Source organism: Chiloscyllium plagiosum, unplaced genomic scaffold (assembly GCF_037043375.1).
Source record: "Chiloscyllium plagiosum isolate Xiang-an unplaced genomic scaffold, Cpla_swu_hap1 HiC_scaffold_7, whole genome shotgun sequence".
NCBI lineage: Eukaryota > Metazoa > Chordata > Chondrichthyes > Orectolobiformes > Hemiscylliidae > Chiloscyllium > Chiloscyllium plagiosum.
Window position 1 is genome coordinate 58,544,722 of NW_028270145.1, and position 14,572 is coordinate 58,559,293.

Genomic DNA, 14,572 nt, shown 5'->3' on the forward strand with positions numbered 1-14,572 from the left:
TGTGTTCTGAGTAAAACTCCGGTCTCCTGTCTGCTGCATGGTGTGCTTCTCAGAGGGAATTACTCTTTTGTTAACAAAAACAGAAATTGCTGGAAAAGCTGAACAGGTCTGGCAGCACCTGTGGAGAGAAACCAGAGTTAGCGTTTCCAATCCAGTGACCGTTCTTCTGAACGCTTATTCATTTCTGTTTCTCTTTCTGATTTTCAGCATTCACATTTATGTCTGTACTCTGGAGTTCACACAGTATTCGTCCATCCGTTGTGAAGCATCCCTCCCCTCCCCTCCCCTAAAGTTGACCACATTACCTAATAAGGCTGACGGTAGCTAATGTACCAAAACCAGTGAAAATGTGGTCCAGGGTGCCAGATATCACAACAATGTGATTCTTTTTCGTGTCGCAATTGGACTGCAGCAAATCACAAGGTTAGTGGATCGAGAGTAACTCCAAGAAACCGGCAAACTGGGTGAGCCGTGCACTGGGAGCAGCAGCGGTGATCATCTGCTCTCTCTGTAAGTATCGTTCTGATCCTTAGCCACTTCGGGGGGAATATATAATTAACGAGTGAAACTTCTTGTTTTATTTTTCATCTGGAGCAGCTCAGGCATGCTGAAATGAAGTAGTTTGCGGTCTGTTTTCGCGTCAGCCATCTGAAAGAAAGCCAGTTCGATACCTGTTGAATGGACGAGTTGTGAATGAATGGACCCGATTTAACATTTGAACCATTTCCCAATGCCCCTGAGCCAGTCAGAGCTGGGAATGCGGGCAAGCATTCGTTTATTCAGAGGTTTTAAGTTCCGTGAGGGTCATGGTAAAGATTAAAGTAAGACTGGGTCTACCTTGTAATCCGAGGTCCCAGTGTTGCCAGGCGGGAGGGGGAAGGTGCGTGTGTGTGAAATGTTGGACAGTTCATGTTCTGTCACCTTTCCGGCCGTGTCAAGGGGACGCCAGGATTTCCGAACCTGTTAAACCAAGTGGCATGTTGTGCTGGAGCGGGAGTGGGAGCAGGACGGTACAGCCTGGATGCTGGAACATTTCATGTCGTGCCTTGTAAACTCGAACGTGTGGAAGGGGGGGCTCGGCTTTCTCTGACAGAGATGACTAGCTCCTGGGCTGGAGGAGAGGAGTCCGGCTGCTTGAAGAACTCCCTGAAGTTTCCGAGTGCAAACCGCGCGCTACACAACATCCGCGCGCTAGCTCGGACAGCCCTTTTGTTAAACAACTTTAAGGAAAGGTTGCACTGGTACCGGGAGTACAACTTGGGGATTAATTGACCCAGCCATAAACCTATCAACCATCAATGTTTGTTTTAATCGTTCAGATCTCTGTTTATTTCTCTGTCGTGTTTAGACCACACTTACATTATCTTCATGAAGGCAGAATTTGTCAATCGGTTAGAAAAGCTGCGTGTACTTTTATTTTTCAAAATTCCGGGAATATAATACTTCTCCACGTTGACATTATTGTGTGGCGTGTTTTCAATGAAGCTGACAGACTTATCACCTGAAGAGGTGGACCTGGGGAAGCCTCGCCCCTCTTTAAAACGATTAGGGGAACGGAACGATGTTGTGAAATGGCGATTTGAGCCGAAGACGGTCGCAGTGCTGGGGGGCGGTCAGGTGCAGCGAGAGAGGGCAGAGTGTGGAGCAGGGACAGCGCTGTTCCCTACCCGGCCAGAGCACGCCGCTGGCGCTGGCATTTCCCTCAGCTTCCACCCCCCCCCCCCCCCCAGCGGCAAACTCAGGGACCCCCCCTGCAAAGCCAGAAGGGCGCGCCAGTATTTCTAAAGCGGGTCGTGCAAGCTTCCTTTCATCCCTTATTTCAAACGATGCGTGTCATCTTGAAGACTGACCAATTGAGGGTAAGAAGAATTTCACCGGGCATTTCTGAGAAATAATTTGAGCGTGTAATCCGATAACCTGCTGAACACTGAATTGGAATCACACGGACATCAGATGTTTCTTTCCAAGAAGCAATTACGTCGCTTATTAGAGTGATACGGAGCTTAGATTTTAGATTTATTTTTGTGCCTTTAAAAAATATTTTCCTCTCTCATAACTCCCCCCGTGCTGGAGCAGACACCTGTCTGAGCCTACGGTGTGTCTAAGAGGCAGTACAACTGAAATGTCCAGCACCCGCCGAGAAAGCAGCATCTTCACTTTGCCTGGTGTGAACTGCATCCTACCTGCCTCCCCCTCGCCCCCCCAGTCAGACCATAGTGCAATGTCACAGGGAAAATGTGTCCCTCAGTGATTCTGTTTAGTTGGAGCATTAAAGTGTCATTGCTGTCTGTTTTGCTACTTAGAGCACCTGAGCTGCTCATTCTTGCTGAGTGAACTTTCAAAATAGCAAACAAAGTTGGCAGATGAGGGCCAGCTGTAATTGACTGTATTAGTGTATTGTTTGTCTAGATATAACCATGCGTGAGAAATACTTTTCTTTATCCATTCAGTTGCTAGTTGATTCTATACTGCATCCAGCTGTTCACTACAGTTAAGTCACAGCTACTCCAGGCCTTCCTTCAGATCAAGTGCCCAGAAGTCAGTCATGTAACAACATTTGGAAAGTACACTACATTCATGAGGTCCAGAGTACACTAAAATTTACTGAGTGATCATTCTTTCCAACTGCCTTTTACTCTGATTTTTTATTGATTGATATCACTGGGGATCTCAAACATGATATAGTCACTGGTTTTAATACCATCTTTTTTCAATACACATTTAACATGCACCTGATTGGCATACAATGTGCGTTCCAATAAATTGTCCTTTCCAAAGTTAGCTCATTGGCATAATTCTCGGGTGCTCCCAGTGCATGGTGCAGGGCACAATGATTGAGGTTTGCTTCAAAGGCTGCTGTCTTCCAAAGAGGGAGACAGTTTTCTAAGCTGGGTGCAGAGTTATCCAATTAAACAGCTGGATTCTGGAAATCCTACAACAAAGGGTTACTCTGGGGGAGTAGATAGCTCTGTATTCAAGGGATGGGGATAGGGAAGTGTATTATCAAGTTGCAAGTGACAGCACTTAATAAAGCAGTGGCCATAAGAGGTAAAAGAGTTTAATTAGCCCGCAGCAGTTTGTATGAATGAGGATGCATCTTAGGGAAATATCACATTCCAACATTTCTGTCACCCCACAAAAATGAATGTGGACACATTACCCGTTGTACAGCAGGGTAACTTACTTATTTCTAGTCATTGCACGTTCACTTGTTGACGATCTTCAAATCCAGCAGCAGAAGCAACTGCAAAGCTTCCATTTCTAGAAACGAACATTGATAACTGGTTATCAATGAGAGTCATTTCATCTCACTGGGTTCTTCAGAGCTTCCTGTGAACAATCAAAGTCACAGAATCATTCATTCAGGGTTGTAGAGGTATGTTTCGCAGTGACCCTGATGGATACCAGAGCTGTATTATAGCTTTTTGTGTGCTCACATCCTTGGCTAAAGCATTGGTGCATGAGCCAAGTGAAATTGTATATCGTTGAACACAGACAAGACATCACTATAGTCTTTAATCCTTCATTACTGACTTTCAGAAAATGAATGAAAAGTGGGAGCATCAGCTTTATGTGCATTTAAATGTATAATTCTGTATTTGTGATTGCACACCACCTGATTGTTGACGAAGTGGTAGCCTTTCTATTCATAATAGTGTTGTGTTCAGGCAAGATCATGTATGGCCATGTGAATGCAATCAGTTATGGCCTGCACTTGCAGGAATTGTAGGAATGCAGGCATCTTTTTTGTTGCTGGCTGCTTTCCACAGAAAACATGATGAAACTTTTGTTCCTGGCAAACAATGTATCGTTTACCTCCTTGATACAATTATGAACTGAAGGTTAGAAGATGTGTCTGATATCTCGCCCCCACATGCCTGGAAGAAACATGTCATGTAAAAGTTTCTAATACTTTGACTGTCATATAGCTATTACAGTGCAAGATCCAACTTTTCAAATTTTGGCTTGGATACCACACCCTGACCTTTTATTAATAGATTTATTTCACATAATGACATGCCTGAATGCAACCTCACCTGCTTGATGTGTCACTTCGAATTCTCCAATCTTTCTCAGCATAAATAAATAGAGATGGAAATACCTATTACTGGACATTAATACATTCTCTAACAACTTAAAATGACTAATAAAATATTAATGTAACTTTAAGTAGCAAGCAAGAGGACTCCAGCAATCTTCAATAACACCTTTTATCCAAATCGACCCAAAACAATACAAAGATAACCAGTTACCAAGAAATGTAATGAAAACAACAATGTACCTTTACTAACCAGGAGCAGTCTGTTCTACACAGGAACTTAACCCATCATGCATTGCTTAGGTTTCCAGATCATATACTGGAGAAGATCCTTTGTGACCTTGAATTATCGAAGCTATATGTCGTCTTTAACGACAATCTGTTTGTGCTGAGGGTTGCTGTTGGATGCACCATGCAGGAGTGTCCAGTAACCACAGGTCTCCATGCCCCAAAATAGACAAATATGTTTCCCAGTGTACATCAGATACTGCTTTTACATTATCAGCCTTTTCAGTAACTTTGATTTGGCCTGTACGTATTGTTCCAATGATCCAAATGTTATTCTGTTGGGATATCAGTATTTTGTTTTTCCACTTTCAAGTAACTCAATTAAATAGACCGAACTGAGAGACCTATACCATTTGGTCCTGTGCCATGAGCATGTCTGCTCCAAGACTTAACAAGGCCCTTCAGCACAAAGCCTGTGCAGCAGCCTCTTGGCTGAACTCTCAGCATTCAATACAGCGAGTAGTGTCATTAGGATTTTACATTTTTCTCGCATACAGTTTCGCAGATCATTAGGAATGCAAATGGATCATTGATCTTTATTTCAAGGGGTTACAGTAGAAGAGTAGGAAAGTTTTTTTCATAGAATCCCTGCAAAATGGAAGCAGGCCATTTGACCCATCAAGTCCACAATGACCCTCCAAACAGCATCCCACCCAGACCTACCCCACTACCGTATCCCGATAAACCTGCATTTCCCATGGCCAATCCACCTAACCGGCACATCTCTGGACCGTGGAAGGAAACTCACGCAGACATGGAGAGAATGTGCAAATGCCACACAAATAGTAATCCAAGAGTGGAATTGAATCCGGGTCCTTGACTCTGTGAGGCAGGAGTGGTAACCACTGTGCCACTGTGCAGCCCCCAAAGTTTTCCTGAAGCTATACAAGATGTTGGTGAGACCACATCTAGAGGATTGAGAGCAGCTTGTTGTTTTTATTTAATAAAATATATAATTTCATTGGAGACAGTTCTGAGAATGTTCACAAGAATGATCCCTAGTATGGAGGAATTGTCTTATGAACAAGCACTAAACAGATTGGGACTCAACTCACTGGAGTTTAGAAGATTTGGAAGGTGACTGAATTGAAACATATCACATTCTTAAGAGGGTAAATGTTGAGAGGATGTTTCCCTTCATGGGAGAGTCTCAGATCAGAGGGCATATTTTCCGGATAAAGGGGTGCCAATTTAAGACTGAGATGAGGAGGAATTTCTTCTCTTCGACGATCATGAGCCTTTGGAACTCCTTGCCAGAGACTGTGGGGACAGAGCTCTTATGCATATTTAAGACTGCACTAGAGTCTTGATCAGTAGGGGAAATAAAGGTTATAGGGAAACACAGCAGGACAGTGGATATAAAGAATGTTGAATCAGCCATAGTGCTACTGAATGTTAGAGCAGTATTGAGGGGCCAAATGGCCAATGCCTGTACCTGTTTGTTATGGCCTTTTATGCAATTCAAATTTATTTTCACCACTGTAGGACTTCAGCCATGTAAAGTATTTCAACGTAGGATATAAATATAATGTATTAATTTTTTTTCCTCGAAGAAAAGCTATATGGAAGTTAACTCCAGTTTTAGCATTGATTCCTTTGGGAATCCATGCCTCATTTAAAGTCTTTTCAATTAAAGTCAGGATTTTCAGGAATGCAAATTTCTGACTTTAAGTGAGAATCCCCTGAAGGTACCTTTGCTTTGCCTCATTGAGGAGAAAAGTAAGGGGATTTCGCTACACCACAGCATACCCATAGGGTTTTGGAACCTTGGCAGACAATGATGAGTGCAGCAGGATTGGACTTGCATGGTGAGGTTAGGCAATTCTGTGTAGGGGAACTTCAGGATTTTCAGAACTATGGTGGAATGTTGGAATTGGTCCCTGGTGGATCCTTGGAGTGTGTCAGCATTGGGGAACATGTAAAATATACACATGTATGCCGGACTGCAATAAGTGACAATATAGTCCAGCTCCATTGGTCGGAAAAACACCATGAAGTGGATGCTCAACCAAGGGATAATCATGCTTTTTACCCATTTCTCCAGCATCTGTGGTTATACTGGGACATTGAAAGAATGTCATGAAAGTTTATCCCAAATATTTCCTGTGCCTCGCTAGCAGAGTTATTGTACTGGCTATTTCATTAATTTAATATTAACTTTAACTAACAGAATTAAGTCAGGAAGTTTTGTATGTTTTGGAATGTGGATCAAAGGTGCCGGGTTTGTTATCACCACTTTCCATAAGGTTAATCTTGCAGTCGGCATAAACTAGAATTTATCTCAGAAAATATTAAGTACTTTTAAGAGTCTGAAATATACTTTGGATAACAATGTGTTGACAAAATATTTTCTATTCTTACCACATCGTGATATAAAAACTGAATTCTCATTGTTTGTCACAATTTTCCACTCTGTAATCAGAATTTCAATAACAATTCGCAGATATATAAACAATTTTCTTCTAAACAGTGATATGTTTTAAAAGCAAAAATGCAAACAAATGGGCAATTGTACTCCATTAGCCTGTCACAATTTCTTAATAAGTAAATTGACATCTTTTATTTAATGCTGTAATTCATCATATAGTTTGCTTTCAAATGGACCCGAAAAACACAAATCAAAATAATTTTGCATGTCACCATCATTTATCCTATTGTAAAGCGATGTCAACAAAAACACAGTTTCACAATCAGTACTGTCTGAATATATTTACGTTGGTCAGTTTTGGTTAAGTGGTTAAAAACGGAAAGAATTGCGGATGCTTTAAATCAGAAACAAAAACCGAAATTGTTGGAAAAGTTCAGCAGGTCTGGCAGCATCTGTGGAGAGAAATCCGAAATAATGTTTCAGGTGAAGTGATCCTTCCTCAGAATATGTGCAGGAAGGGTTACCTGACCCGAAATGTTAACGCTAATTTCTCTCCACAGATGCTGCCTGACCTGGTGAGCTTTTCCAAAAATCTTTGCTTTGGTTAAGAGATCTCTGTTTGCTTACCTCTTTTTCTCAAATTATCTATTGAAATACGTAAAATCTTCAATATCAGCTTATCAGAGTAAAGCTTTTAAAATGTGTCACAAACTTTTCCTGATTTGAAAAAAAACAACTCAACAGACTTGTTACATGAGATAATGAAACATCCTTCTTGTTGAATTGACAAAGTGTTACATTCCAGGAAATTAGATATACAGTGTAAGCTTAGGCCTTCGACCAGGAGTCACAGTTTAGGACAGAACAATCACTCCAGAAATTGCTGTGAAGATTAAGGTGAGGTTAAAAGTGCTTGGCATACCTAGTGCGAAACTCCACGGACACTTCAGATGAGACCCGCTGGATACTAACTGCAGAATTCAAGAGGGTATGTCAGAAATGGGCTGGTCTGCTGTAAACCTTTCAAAAATGGCATCTTGATATCTAGATTCTCGTTCAAATGTAGTGCGAGCCAAATGCGAAGTATCAATTCTGGAACTTAAATTGTCACTCTTAAGTCTAATGACCCCTTTCACAGCTCAACGAAGTTTAATTGTCATGCTTTAATTGCTGACTTTAAGAAAAATTCTAACATTGTTCAGTCATTTATTCCAATCTCTTATCCTTTCTCCATTTCGTTATCTGTACTGTCATGCCTCACTGGGGTAACACGCTGGAAAACAAGTCCTACTGCACCTAGAGTCATCACAAAGTTTAAATAAATGTTATCAAATTATTTAGAGTCTCCAGTTTGTCGTCAGACTCTGGTTAACATAAGACATGAACCAAGTTTCTGTACTTACTAAGATCTGCTATTTATTACAAATGAATAGATTCTAGCCACAGATAATCAACTACGAACTGTCAACATATAACTTTAAAAACTGTAATGTCCTTCTCAACCCCACATGTGCAAATAGACCACGAAAATTGCTTTGAGTGTGAGCAATATTAAAACTGGGAAAACCGTTCTCGGGCCCCCGTTCACATGGTTTGCTGTGATGACCCTGTCACTTGCTAGGAGTTTCTGTTCTTCAATCTCTTCTCTATATCCTTTTCACTTCATTGTAGGAGGCACTCTAACAGCAAAATGTCTTCTTTCTTGGTTAAAGGCCACAGCTTACAGTAACTAGTGACACTTAATAATTTGGCTTCTTTATGCTTTAGATAATTTACAGGAGAGAAAGACACTCCACCTGCCCCTTGCAGCAGTCCAAAGGGATCTGACAGTATTGTGCATGTTCTCAAGCTGTTCACTTACATAGGAACTAATCAGAGTTTTTGTTAGGCTTTTGACAGCCAAATCTCACTTTTGTATACACCAACTGGTGCTGAACCACCTACAAACAGCTTCCCTGTTGCAACTAGTAGTGTTAACATAAACATAACTTACAATGAGTTTCAGTCATCCGGGTTTTTAAAAGCTCAGCAATGCCTTTCTCAATCCTTAATATTAAAATTGTCTTTTTCCCATATCAGTCCACAGTCCTCTATTGCGAACAGGGGTAAGCATTCTCGAAAATACCGTTCTCTAATTCTTCAGCGACATTTTAGCCAAATTGTGCTGCTGAAGTACACTTTATATGAGAACTATCTGTATACGGTAAAAGTAGAAAGAGAAGCTCTTTACAGTATCTGATTTGACACTGAAATCACACATCAAATTTACATTTCCTTATTCAAACCTTGCACTGTTCATTTTGCAATGTATCTCTCTGATCTAATCAGATAGGAGCATTGTTACCTGCCCTGTTCACTATTTCCTTGGCTGCAATTTTATCAGTTCATATTTTCAGCAACCTGCCACAAAAAACATTTAAAACCTACATGTGCACAGTTAAGCATAACAAATGGCGATGCTGTTCATTAATCAGCCAAAGGATTTAATGGGTCATTACATATGAGCCGGGCATTTGAAAAGAGCAGAAAATTGTAATGAAGGCGTTCAAAGGCTAAAAAGGTAAATTTAAAAGCCGACTATTTGTTGAGTCGGCTGAAACCACAGGATATTACTTAAAAACGATTGAGGAGCTGGTGGCATAGTGGTGATGTCATTCTGCCATGATGTAATACAGAGGCTAATTGTCTAAGGACATGGGTTCAAATCCCACCATGGCAGGTAATAAAGCTGGAATTGTAAATTGGTCTAATGGCAACCATATAACTGCTGTCAATTATTGTGAAAATAAACCATCTGATTCACCAATGGCCTTGAGGGAAGGAACCCTGCTAACATCAACCTGTCTGACCTAAATGTGACTCCAAATGCACAGCAATGTGGTTGACTCTTAACTTCTCTCTGAAACGTTCTAGTGAGCTATTCAAGGACAATCAGGAGTGGGCTCTAATGTTCGCCTCGCCAGTGATGTCCAAATCCCATGAGCAAATTTTAAAAAACTCAACAATGCGGAGTGTCATAATGGCAAAAGTTTTTCATGACTTTGCAAGTTATGGAAATATCAAGGATTCATATGATTTAGCCATAGCCCACCAGAACAGTCACATTAGGTGAGTGTGAATGGCACGTTCCATGATATCCTCACAGACATTCAGGCACAGTAGCTGGATTTTTATGGAGTTTGCGGAGATGTGTAAACAGCAGCAGGACCAATTCTGGGATTCCCAACATCCCAGTTTCCACCAGTGCAGAGATCGGGATATAAACCCATTCAGCTTGTGAACTGGCAACCTGCAATCCTGATTTGACCAGCTCCATCACTGGGATAGACATGTCCACAACTTCTCAATTGTTGTTAGCGAGCTTTTAAAAGGAGTTCATAATGAACCTTTGCCTGCACAAGCAAACCTTTTGAACTTAAGTCTGAGAGATCTCGACCTTCCCTCCATGCTAAGCTGTGTTCCCATCCACCACCGTTGCCATTCATACCCTTCATGCCAAGGTATTGCACATGCCCATTTATCCACAGTGGACTCTCTATGGAATCAATTAACTCTATTGTGACAACAAGAGATGGTTGCAAAATAAGATTTAAAACAGTCATTCATTCATAATTTTTCATTTTAAAAAGTTCCCTTAACTTCATGCCAATAACTGTGTCAATCGCCCAGATATTTTAAAGGATCAGTAGCAGAAATGTAAGTACTTGATGCCTCTATCTTCTGCAAATATCCATTGTGTGAAATGACAGTAGTTCAGATGGCCAGACCTGTCAATCAAGCAATGTTTTCCATTGAGTTGGGCTATTTTAACACTCTAATGGATGTATAATGAGGCAGAAGTCTGATCTTCATCTGCTTAAGGCCATTTGCAGGACATTATTGTTCTGATATGGCCTCACTGAGTGTCAGTTGAGGTGACACCAAGCTTCTTTCTAGTGGATAAGCAATATACCTTCCTCCATTCTATCCTCTCCACACCCATCCACCCACCCACAAAATTCAGCTCTATTTGTTGGTAGGACAGAAGAGAACTTGTGATCTCCCTCCCTCCAACCATTCTGCAGTTGCATGTACTGCATTTGTCTGACCAGCTGAACACCACAGGAAGCCAAACTGCTGACTTCCGGGGAAATGACAGATCATACATTGAGACATACAATCATTTTTGTGCAGAAACTGGAAAAAAATCTCTGTACATGGCATGAAATCCTCTAACCCTTCAACATACAGGATTTTTCTTTATTCAGTCGCAGGATGTGAGCATCGCTAATTGCTAAGAGTCAATCACTGATTTCCTTCCTTAAAGGACATAAGTAAACCAGACGGGTTTTTCCTGACAATCAACAATGGTGTAATAACACCGTTTAACTCCTAATTCCAGATTTTATTTTTAAAATTGAATTCCACTATCTGCCATGGCAGAATCTGGGCCCAAGTGTTCAGAAAATTACTGGGTGTCTGGATTAATAGTCTAGCAATAATACCACTGAGCCATTACCTCCTCTACACCATATGACTGTGGTTTGGACATAAACTACTTAGATCTCCTTATCATGTAATATGTATGCTGGAGTCCCTGTTTTTCAAAAATTAAAACTATGTATATGCATCATGCTTGCTTTACTTCTAAAACTTAAAAGAGTCTGTTAGTATGTTGTTTAAAAGTACAAAGCCTTAAAAGTGAAATACTAAATTGACAAACAACCAAGTATCAGATGAAAAAAACTATTCATCCACAGTGGACAACCAAGTATCAGATGAAAAAAACTATTCTATCATTTCTTTGATTTGATTTGAGTTATTATAGTCACACATACTTAAGTACAGTGAAAAGCTTTGTGCTAGCAGTAGAGGCAGATCATAGCAAACAATGACATACAGATCAAAGGGTGCTTAGACAGAGTGAGGCATACAAGACTACAGTTGCACAGGAGGTACGCAAAGCAAGATCGACATTACTTTAAGTTAGAGAGGTCCATTCACCAGTCTAATAATAGCAGGGAAAAAGCTGTTCTTGAACCTGTTCATGTGTATGTTCAAGCTTCTGTATCTTCTTCCTGAGGAAGAGATTGGAAGAGAGCATTACCAGGGTGGAAGGGGTCTTTAATGATGTTGGCAACCTTTTCATGGCAACGAGAAACGGAAATGGAGTCCATGGATGGGAGATTGGCTTCCGTGATGGTCCAGGCTGTGCACACAACCTTGTGGAGTTTCTCATTGTCCTGGGCAGAGCAGTTGCCATACCAGACCATTATGCACCAGGATAGAATGCTTCCTATGGTGCATCTGTAAAAGTTGGTGAAGGTCCTACGTACATGTCAAATTTCTAAACCACCTAACAAACAGGCATTGTTGTGCCTTCTTGACCAGTGCATCCATGTGAGAAGTCCAGGACAGATTACAACCTGATCAAATTTTACTGCAAAATCAGTGGTTTTAATGTTTATTTCATACTACAAAGATTAGAAATTTCAGTTAAGTAGTGAATGAAATTTATTTTCAAAATGGTTTTTGAGAGAATTGCTTTACCTTTACCTTTATTGCAACATTGTCCTTGCTGATCTTGAAAGGATTAGGCTTTTCACTGGTTCATTAATTCTTGGTGCGAGATTTCTTGCTGTTTTCCCCACTTTAATTTCATCTTCTCTTAACCTCTGTAGTTCTGATTTCCAGCCAATCAACAAATTGGACAATGTACTATTTCTCCAATATTCGTATAAATCATCACTCTTATCTATCCATTCAAGTGCATTTGTCTAATATTTCCTAAGAAGAAGATATCCATTCCATTTCCAATTGGCCTGCAGATACTTGTACAAATAAAGTCTGCACCTTTCCAAATGCTGTAATTCGACAACTTTTCAATAATGGCATCAGATTGCTCTAAGTGAAAAGTATGATTTTTAGTAACTATGCTCAAAGTAGAGTGAAACTCAAAATTATAAATCCAGGAGAATTACTTTATAGCAGTCGATAATAAGAATTATTGTCTGAGGTGGGGTCATTTAATCAGGCTGGAGGGCACAGACTCCACTCCTTCCTTCCTGCACCCATTTCAATTCATGGCAAGAAGGCCCATGGATGGCCTAGCAGTTTGAATACTAATTTCAGCCTGCATGCCACTTTAGGGGCTGACCTCACTGCTGGTGGTACTGAGCGATTGTGAGAAGCAGGGTTAGGTGGGCAGGGATCCTGAAATTCCAACTCATTTGAGTTGACTTGTGGGATTCCAGGGACAGGGTGGTTCCTTGTTCAAACATGCTCCAAGCCTGAAAGAGAGCCCTGACATCAGGAAACCGAACCAACTGAAGCCACCCACCTAATTCCCTCCCCAGCCAGTGAAATCCCTTCCTGCGACCCCCCCCCCCTCCCATCCCACCATCACTTGCCTGTGATCTGGATCCCTTTTTGATCTTATGGCTCTAGTGAATGTGCAGTAACCTCTGCTCCCAGTGGCACCGATTTACATTGGAGAGCTCCTACCCTCCCATTGGTGTTATTTCTACCCTCAGGGTCCTAAGTCCTGGGAAGGTCTGGCATTCGTCTGTCAAGTGTCTACCAGAATACTGTTTTTTCCAGCAGGCGAACAACAGAGGCTCCCACCCGGTCTCCATCTGGTGGGGTAGATCCTGGCACCACCATTAAATTCTGTCAGACAAACCCACACATGATAATTTGATTAATTGTGCAATTTTCAAAATTTGTCATATCTTGAAATGCCTTGTCCTGAGGTAGTTTTTTACAATTTGAAATTGACATTGTGTAACATAATTTCTTAAACAAGGATGTTTTACAGATTTAGCAACGCTGCAAAATGCCCTGGGTCTTAGACTTGGGTGTGAGTATCATATTTGTGCAACAGGAAGATGTGTCAAGTTGGCAGAATAAGCTAAACTGGTTTTGAGATGGTATTGTTGATAATAGTTATCCTTGGGATTGCTGTATTGTTCATGTCCTTCAGGTGAGAGTTCGAGTCCTAATGGCACTTACATGTGGTCATTGATAATCTCAAGATGTTATTGAAAGAAGAGGAGAAAATTCTAACCAATTTCTTCCTTGGCCAATCCTGTTAAATAGAGAACTGAATAATTGGCCATTTAAAATTTTGTTCCCTGTAAGATGTTTGTGTGTGCAAATGGCTGACATGTTTGCTTCTGTGATAGTTCTTGGAATTTAACTCATTCATTTAACAGAAAAGCTCAGATATAAAAAGACAACTTTTTGCTTGGATAAAAGCACTTGACGCACAATTCTTGTAATTGCAGTTCATGAATGTTAAATGAGAAAACACATGCTTGTTCGCAAAGTAGCTTTGATTGAAGCAAATGCAAAGAGTTACATATGGAGTATACCATTTAGAAACTTGGTATTAATGGGATTCATCTTTATTTTATTTTGTATTTTCATGCTGTATGTACTTTGTTTTGATTCATTTTTAGTAATTTGTCACAACTACATGTTGTACAACAATTGTAACCTACCTTTTATTTTTTCCAAACAATCTGATGTAATGGCATAAAATATGTCATTGTACTGCTTTAATTTGATGTCTTTATAGTGAAATGACATGCAGCTGTCCTACTGTTCTGCCTCCTAAGCAACCAGGATGGTAGTGACTCTTTAATCCCTGATTGGTAATCAAGCCAAACATATTTAAATATACTTGATTTAACTATTGAAGAAGGGCACTTTGTATTCAGAATATACCTCTTAATCCCATTATTTGAGTTCCTTGCTGGCAGGGAACAGCTTTGTTGGTATGTCTGGAAGAAAAATTACCCTTGGTGTTCCTGAATTTCACTGAAGTGTGTAATGTCTGTCTACATTGCTTCTGCTCCACTGTTCCCTTTAGAGATAAGTTGCTGATAAATCACTCT

General features: G+C 40.6%; 1 protein-coding gene across 3 annotated transcripts in view; it reads left to right on the plus strand.

Moving 5' to 3' along the window:
* Positions 1 to 392: 392 nt before the first annotated feature.
* LOC122551600 (myosin light chain kinase, smooth muscle-like) overlaps positions 393 to 14,572 on the plus strand; it is a 424,085-nt gene continuing 409,905 nt past the window's right edge. Inside the window, exon 1 of one of the 3 annotated variants that reach the window (XM_087989064.1) lies at positions 393 to 510. The gene's annotated coding sequence lies outside the window, so the exon portion shown is untranslated. Of the gene's footprint in view, positions 511 to 1,767; positions 1,860 to 14,572 lie in introns of those variants that run through there. The other 2 variants (XM_043693744.2, XM_043693743.2) reach the window with 2 other exon arrangements.